The following is an 8,828-nucleotide window of genomic DNA, read 5'->3' as shown; positions in this document are numbered from 1 at the left end:
TTACTGATACCAAACTTACCTTGCCAATTCTCTTAGTATACATGGCTAATAATTATTTTGAAAATGCTTTATTTTAAAAAGCACACAGGTCCCTTCCTAGAGAGGCAGCCCAAGGGGGCCTGATGAAGGTGGAGGCTGGCGTTGCCACTCCCCAGTGGCCGCAGATGGGGACATTATGTAAATGTCCAAGATAGTTCTCATGAGCATGAGATCAGGCAAAAGCACCTGCTACAACTGCTTCTCCAGGGAGACTTCCAACCCATCCACCCCAGACCTCACCATAGGGACCAGAATGGAAAAGATTTTGGGACCCATTTCAGTTGTCACTACCATTGCAAAAGCCACTAAGATCAGCATTCACAAATAGCACCACAGGGTGCCCCTCTCCTCCAGCACCCTCACCTCCTTCCCTCAGGGTGAGGAAGACAGCATGTCCCCATCACCACCCTGCACTGTGAATCCAAGCTCTACTGTGCCATCTCTGGCAGCTGCAGTCCAGAGTCTACTGGACTCTGGGTCCAGCCTGTCTCTATGCTCCACATTCTTGCTGCCAGAGTACAAGGAGGAGCTAGAGCCATTTGTATTTGCTGAGCAGCCCTCAGCTCTGTTGTCAGGTCGGCTACAGTGTGTTCAAGGACCCTGTAATCAGTACATGGAGGCACATGTTTTATCAAAGATGCATCTTAAAGACAGAGAAGTCTCCCATGTGCAACACCAACCTGATGGTGGTAGTAAACAAAATTGCAATGCGGTGTAGATCTAGGAGTTCTTCATTCACTGCAAGCATGGCTATCAGGTGGTGGCTGGCAGGAAGCCCACCTCTTTTTGAGGTAGATACCCTGTGGGAGTCCCTTCACCATCAAGCTCAGTTCCTAGAAAGACAACAAAGACTGCTGTGACTGCAGGTCTGTGTGATGCTCTAACAAGCCTAGTCATCCCCTCCTCATGATGAACATGGAGGAACTCAAGGAGTACAACCACATCAAGTATCCCCACTCTAAGTACAGATGCATGTTCATGGGAAATCAGGACATGTATGAGATGGACCTGAAGGAGTTCCCACGGCAAACGGCTGAGAGCTTCCACAAAATATTTGTGGTGCTGACACAGAAGGACTAGGAGATTATTTTCTGCATTTCATGCTGGGCAAGCTCTCAGAAAAGACCGACCAGCTGGAGAAGAGCCTAAATGCCAGAAGATGCCGGAATGGCATGACAACATTGTGCTGATGCTCTGCCTTCTAGAGCACAAGCTTTACAGTAGCTCAACAGACTATACATCATGTGGGACATCCAGAACCTGCAGAGGGTGAACACAGTCCGGGCCCAGACAATTGGTATACACACTGGTCTCCTCCTATAGCATGCTCCTAAGCAGTTTGCTGAAGGATATCCAGGACTGGAACATCACGGGCACTGAGCTGAAGATAAAGAGGGAGCTCATGGGCCTCAACCACTGGGTACAGGCCCTGGTCAGAGTTGCATGCACAGTGGCTCCTAACCAAATAATCAAGATCTGGGACATCTAGACCCTCAACTGCACCCACATCCTGCAGATGTCACCAGCAGCACTACTATATTGGCACAATGAATGGCCGCATTGTCCAGTGGCACTGGGAGAACTTCATTCACACATGAAACATCAAGTCTAAGTAGCAGGTGCAGATCCTAACAGGCCACATTGGCACCATGTATGCCTTGACAGTCATCTCCATACCAGACCAGACCAAAGTCCCCAGCATATCCTATGACAGATCCCTCAGGGTCTGGAGTGTGAACGGCATGATCTGCATGTAGACTCTGCTGCATCACCAGTGCAGTATGACTGGGCTGGCTCTGTGGGGACTGTGGACAGCACTGTGAAAGTTTGGACTTCCTAAAAGAAAATCCAGGCTGAGTCTTGGCCTGCATTAGACCTATCCAAGCCAGGCTGGTCACATGAGTAGTCTTACAGTCTCTTCCTGCCTTGTGTATGAAAAGGTGAGCAGGCTTAGCTAGCCAAGCAGTTTCCTTTCTGCCCTATGCCCAACAAGCCTATCTCTGCTTGCTCCTATCATTGGTCCTCCTCCCCAAGTACCAGATATAATGCTGGACCAGCCTACCCTCTGTCTCCACCCCAAAGAGACTGTGGGCCTTTTTATTCACCTTTTATACTGTTCTTAGGCTGTGTGTATATTTGACTACTTTCTGACTGAAATAAAAGCTGCATAGACTGTGAAAAAAATTAATAAAATACGTACAGATTGACACCTTTAAAATTAAAAAAAAAATTACTTGCTTTTATAGTGCCCAGCTTATAATTATTTCTCTCAAGAAGGAACTAGTTCAGTTTATTCTGCATTAGTATATTTATTACCAAGGACTTTGAGGGGTGCAAAAAGGAGAGAGAGAAAAAAAGCTCTGTGCTAAGAGTTTTGGGAGAAAGGCTGGCCCACTTTGTCTGCAGAAGAGGAAGGGATCATTGAAGTCTTCCCATATCAGGATTCATCACGAAATCTCTGAGAAAAAATAATGAAGGTGGATGAGGATGCAAGGCCTCTGTCCCTGGGTTGCTATCATTCATATCCTCATTAAAACTCTCATTCCATAGCCCTACGGTCACCTCCTTCCATTCCTGCCCTCCATTCCTGCAATCAGCTTTTGTCAGATTCCATCTGCTGCTCTCCCCTCATTATGCCCGAGGAGGCAAGGCAGCCCTTTTTATTTAATCCTGTGGTCTTAAGCTGACTGCCAAACTAAGATGATCTGGAAGGTAAATGCAGAAAATGGGAGCCCACCTTAGATGACATTCCAATTGGTGTTTCCCTTGTACTTCTCTCTGTGTTATATCTCTCCTTCCTAAGATATGGTTAATAATATAGAGGAAATTCTCTGAGCTAGGCAGTGTGAATCTTCTATTATCAAAAAAGGACACTTATTCAAGACATTCAGAAGTATGGAAGAGGACATTGGGGTTTTATCAGAGATAATGGAACTTGTTCTCCCAAGATCAAGGATTTAACACTTATAGCACTGTCTATCTGTCCCTCCTAGGATTCATTTCTTCTAGAAGTGGCTCTTCTAGGAGCCACCCCTAATTAGTCACACATTTTGATGGTGATGGAAATACCTCAAGAATCCCTTTTGCCTGTCTGAACTTCAGAGACAAACCAACAATGTGGGCAAAAAGAAACCTAGAATGCTAAGCAGACAGTTGTCCATCTACCAAAGTAAAGATTCTAGAGATGGAAACTTTCCAGATTCCTGTATAGCCGCTTTACCTATGATGTCCAAATTAGTAGATGTAATGTGAAGGAAAAGACCAATGCAAACAGTAAACTTTGGATGTGATCCTGCATTTTCATTGGCTTATCTTTTTATTCAATGTTGTTGTAATATTGTGATTTATAATAGGAAATAAATATTTTATCTTAATCCCCAGTTTCTAACACAGAACTCCTAAAACCCTTTGGATTCTCCTAAATTAGAGCTGATGGTGTCTTTTGTTATATTAATGAGGCCTCTTAGGATCCCCACCTAAGGATGGGGGCTAGGTGTCCAGAGAGCCAACCCGAGTGGAAGCTTTCAGCCCTACCTCCTTGACCTCCAGAGTGGAGAAATGGGCTAGAGACTGAGTTTAAACACTAATGGCCAACAATTTAATCAATTGTGCTTACATTAGGAAACCTCCGTTTGGTTGTCCAACCCCCTCCCAAAAAAAAACAGGGTTCAGAGAGCTTCCAGTTTGGTGAACATGTGGGGAGATCTGGGGAAAGTGACATACTAGATGTGGGCATGAAATTCCATGCCCTTTCTCCATACTTTGTTCCCTGCATCTTTTGCATCTGTCTGTTCCTGGGTTATATTCTTTCATAATAAACAGGTAATCTAGTAAGTAAAATGTTTCTGTGAGGTGTCTGAGCCACTCTAACAAATTAATTTAACCCAAGCATGGGTTGTTGGAACTTTCAATCTATAGCCAATCAGGAGCTCAGGTGACAACCTGGACTTGCAGTTGGTCTGTGAAGTGTGTGTGTGTGGGGGGGGGGGGGGGAGGGGGGTCTTGTAGGACTGAGCCCTTAACCTGTGGGACCTGAGGCTGTATCCAGGTATATAGTGTTAGAATTGAATTGAGTTGCAGGGCACTAAGCAGCTGGTGTTTGAGAATTGTTTGTTGGTATAAAAGAGACACTCTCCCAACACACATATACACACACTCACGCTGGAATTGGTGACCAGGACTCACTCATTGTTAATTTTTCTGAAGAGTATCAGTTATTTTCTTAGTATCTGTTTTCCCTGTAGAAGGAACATAGTGAAGAGCAATAAGGAAAACATAGGCTTTGGAATTAGAAAGATCTAGGTTGAAAATCCTGCTTCACCTTTACTAGTTGCATAGTTGGGAAATATACTTAGCAACTCTGAGCCTCATGAGCAGAAATAAAAATAGCAATGGAAAGTTGTCGTCTATGCATATAAAGTATCTAATTGAGAGTTCGGCATTTAGTAAGAATGAAAAATAAATAAATATTTAGATTAACAAGTGGAATCATTTCTTTATGATATTAACTGATTCATTTTGGTAACCACTTCTCATTTCTCCTGATTTCAAATGAAGGAATACATCTGCAAGGACATAATGCCCTTTCTACCCTACCTTGTACATTTTAAATGCACCACTGAAATTCTGCCACAAAATAAAAGAGAATGCTTACCTCTTTAAGAATATATAATTATTGTTGACAGTCAACCAGCTTGAAAAAGCACTTCTATATTGATTAACAGTGACCCATAATTAAATACGACAGTACTTAGAAAAAGACCTGATGGTCCCAGAAAGAATTGTTTCAGGAATAATGAGTGTTTATCATTTTTATTTGTTTCCTAAGTGGCAGTTATCAACACTAGTTATCCAGATTTTTAATTAAAAACCAGAAAAATTAGTAAGGTACTGAGTTAGGGACAAATAGGACTAGGCAGGGCTAAGTAGGGGGCCACAGAATCAGGTTCACAGGAATCCCAAAAATGCTGAGGTGTAAGGAAACCAGAGATAAGGGAACAAGCCAGACCACCCTGCCCTAGGTGTGGGCAGGGAGGGTGTCTTTTTTATGACAGTCATCCATGATCAACAAAGAATAACCAGACCCCAAAGAAGAAGTAAGCCATTAAAGATGTTATCACCAGTCCTAACTCAAACCAAGACATCACAGGAATCTCGAGGCCATAAGCTTCCCAGTCAGTTCTCAATAAAAGACTGTCACTACAGGAACTTCAGTGGCAACCCTGTTGGGACCCTTCTTACTTCTGAGAGCTTTCTCTGTACCTTTGCTTAATAAACATATCCCTTTACTCACTCTCCTGTGTCCTTGAGATTCATTCTTAGACTCCGTGAGACAAGAACCAAGTTCTCCCGTATCAGTACTGCTGTCAAGAGAATCTTTTAAGTATTTGTCATCATAATATAAATTCAGTATCTCTATAATCATATATAAATGACATAGAATGTTTTTAAGAACATGAAATGATCTATACCACATTTTCCTTTAAGCAACATGTTTTATTAAGGAGGTTATTAAGTGGAAATTGTTTTCATAACTTAAAATTGTTGCTTTCTCTCTTAGAGAAAAAACATTGATATTTCACAATAGGGTTAGAAACATAAGTATAACACAGGAATATACAGCAAACAGAAAGAAAGTATTTTGTTAGCACCTACCAGCTTTCCAACCCATATGAATATATATTAGAAATATTTATATGTGTGTTTATATATAAGTATGTACCTATGCTAGGTCCTCATAATTTTTCCCTAGATGTGGCTATTTAAAGTCATTATTCGCCTACTTTATTTCTCATTTTCAGATAAACTGTTATAAGTAAGACTATACCAATATGATGATTTGAATTTTCTTTAGCTATCACCAAAATAATCTGTAAAGGAGAAAACTGAAAAGCCATTACCCTATGCTTCCTCCAAATACCCCAGAAAATAGTACTAAAGGATTATTTTAAAGTATGAAGCCACAGCAGTAAACAGAATGAGAAAGGAGACAACAATAATAAAACTTTAGCATTTCTGCAGCAGATAAAGCTATAAGATCACTTGAACCAATCTTCCTGCTGAGGGAAATGTAGAAAAACTGGGTAAAGTATATAATCTGTTTTAAAGGAATAGAGAGCTACAAAATAATGAAGCATTACCAGAATAAAGATTTACAAGAGGTCAGCATCAAGACAAGTGAACCTAACTTGGGGGCCACTTTTGCCCCCCAGAGCATTTGCTGATCTATAAGAAAGGCAGAAGCTGAAGTCCTTTTGAAAACCTCTTCATAGGAAAGGAAAAAAGTTGTGGAGTTTAGGAGACAGTAAAGCACTGGTAATCCAAAAGGCTGCATCCTAGGAACAAAGGGGAACACAAAGGAACCATGCTTCTGTCAAAAATGTAGAACCCAACTCTAAATCATCTATATAGTTTAGAAAATCTTCAACCCAGAAATTTTATTGAACTGACCTTGGATTGCTAATAATCCCCAGTGGATGGAAGAAGCAAGGAAAAATCCTACCTAGAAAGAGATATCCTAGACTTCAAACTCTTTTTAAAAACTTATTTTTTTTATATTTTAATAAACTTCTTATTTTAGAATGTATTTAGACTTACTTATAGAAAAATTGTGAAGATAGTAGAGTTTCCGTAGACCCCACACATAGTTTCTCCTAGTATTAACATTCTCTATTGTTATGTTACATTTATTATATTTGATGAACCAATATTGATATATTATCATCAACTGAAACTCATACTTTATTCAGAATTTCTTAGGGTTTTTTCTATTTCTTTTAACCTTATGTCCTTTTTCTGTTCCAAGATACCATCCAAGACATCACATTATATTTAGTCGTGGCTCTCCATAGGCTCCTCTTGGCAGTGATTGTTTCTCAGACTTTCCAGGTCTAGGATGACCTTGATAGTTTTGAAGCATACCAATCAGGTATTTTGTAGAATATCCCTCAAATGAAATTCGTCTGATGTTTTTCTCATGATTAAACTGGGCTATGGGTTTTTTTGGAGGCAGACCACAGAGGTGAAGTGCCATTTTCATCATATCTTATGAAGGAAACATACTATAAACATGACTTCACTGTTGATATTGACTTTGATCAACGTTATGACCGTCAAGATTCTCTAGTGTAAAGTTAATCTTTTTCACCCTTTCCACATTTACTCTTTAGAAGGAAGTCACTGTACATAGATCACATTTTTTAAAAGGGGAGTTATGGTCTATCTCCTTGAGGAAATAAATTTTCTACCTAAATTATTAGGAGTTCTTCTGCATGGAACATTTGTCTATTCTCTCCCATTTATTTATTTTTAATAGTTTATTTGTATTAGTATAGACTCATGGATATTTATTTTACACTGTGTGTTATAATCCAATACTACTTCATTTTATTCCTAAAATTGCTCTGAATTTGACCATTGGGAGCTCTTTCAATTGATTCCTATGTCCCTTTGATATACCACCATTTTTGTGGACTTGTTTTATGAGGTTTTGTGTTTGGGGGGTTTTGGTTTGGTTTGAACACTTCTTTACTATCACAAGACATTCCAGGTTCATCTTGTATATGTCTTGCCCCAGTTTTACAATCAGCCATTTCTCCAAGGAGTCCTGGTTTATTTTACTGAAGAATGACATTATAAATCAAGATCTGTGTGTTAAGTGTGTTCATTGCTATGGGGTATCATTACTTCTAGGCCCTCACAGCTGATGGAGAAGGAAAGATGTGCATACTAACCAGAATATATATACTTATATATATCCATCTCTATGTTAAACAGGTGTTTATGCTGATGTCTCCAACTCTACTCCTTTACCATATGGATTATTCTTCCTTCTTCTTCCCCTTGTTTGTATGTAACCTTCTACTCCAATAGTAAAAAAACTGACTCCTACCATCCACCATCTGTTTACTTAACTCAATTCCTTAACTCCTAAATGTTATGGTTGTTTCAGAATTGCTAACTCATATGCCTGTTGTAGACGATTTTTTTCAACTAGAGTATACTACTTCTATATAGTTCCTTTTGTCTTTATTCCTACAGACTAATTTCCAAATTTATTTAGGTCAGCTTTTCCCTCCACCCCCTTCAGTGAGATTGTTTCATACATTTTTAGTGCAGTTAGGTTCTTTTGTCACAGTGTGTACTGTCACATAGTATAGTTAGAGATTATCTAAAGGATTTCTTAAATTTACATGCCTTAAAGTCCACTCTTCTGCTATAAAGTTTGATGGGCTTTGAAAAATGTGTAATCGTATGCATTACAGTGTTACACAAAATAGTGTCACTGCCCTAGCGCCCTATACTTCACCTGTTCAAAGCACATATACACTCCAAAACTCCTGCAACCACTAATCTGTTTCACCTGTTTGTCTTTTACATAGTGTCATATAAAAGGAATGATACAGTATGCAGCCTTTTCAGATTGACTTCTTTTACCTAGAAATATGCATTCAAAATTCATCCACGTCTCTGAATGGTTTGATAGCTCATATCTTCTTATATAATTTGTTTATTAGTTAATCTATTAAAGAACATCTTGGTTGCTCTAGGTTTTCAAAGTTACTAATAAGGCTGCTATAAACATTCAAATGAAGATTTTTATGTGGAACATACACTTTCAAATCAATTGGGTAAATATGTAGGAATTTGATTGCCAGATTGTATAGTAAGAATATGTTTAGCTTTGTAAAAAGCTGCCAAACCATATCCAAAGAGCCTGTAACAATATGTACTGTCACCAGTGAGGAATGAGAGTTTCTGTTGCTCTGCGTCCTTACCAACAGTTGGTA

At 39.6% G+C, this 8,828-nt stretch overlaps 1 pseudogene; it reads left to right on the top strand.

Moving 5' to 3' along the window:
• Window positions 1-205: 205 nt before the first annotated feature.
• Window positions 206-1,862, top strand: LOC112926418 (E3 ubiquitin-protein ligase TRAF7 pseudogene; annotated as a pseudogene).
• Window positions 1,863-8,828: the final 6,966 nt, after the last annotated feature.

The sequence above is a fragment of the Vulpes vulpes genome, chromosome 1, assembly GCF_048418805.1.
Source record: "Vulpes vulpes isolate BD-2025 chromosome 1, VulVul3, whole genome shotgun sequence".
NCBI lineage: Eukaryota > Metazoa > Chordata > Mammalia > Carnivora > Canidae > Vulpes > Vulpes vulpes.
This window is presented reverse-complemented; position numbering and strand designations above follow the sequence as displayed.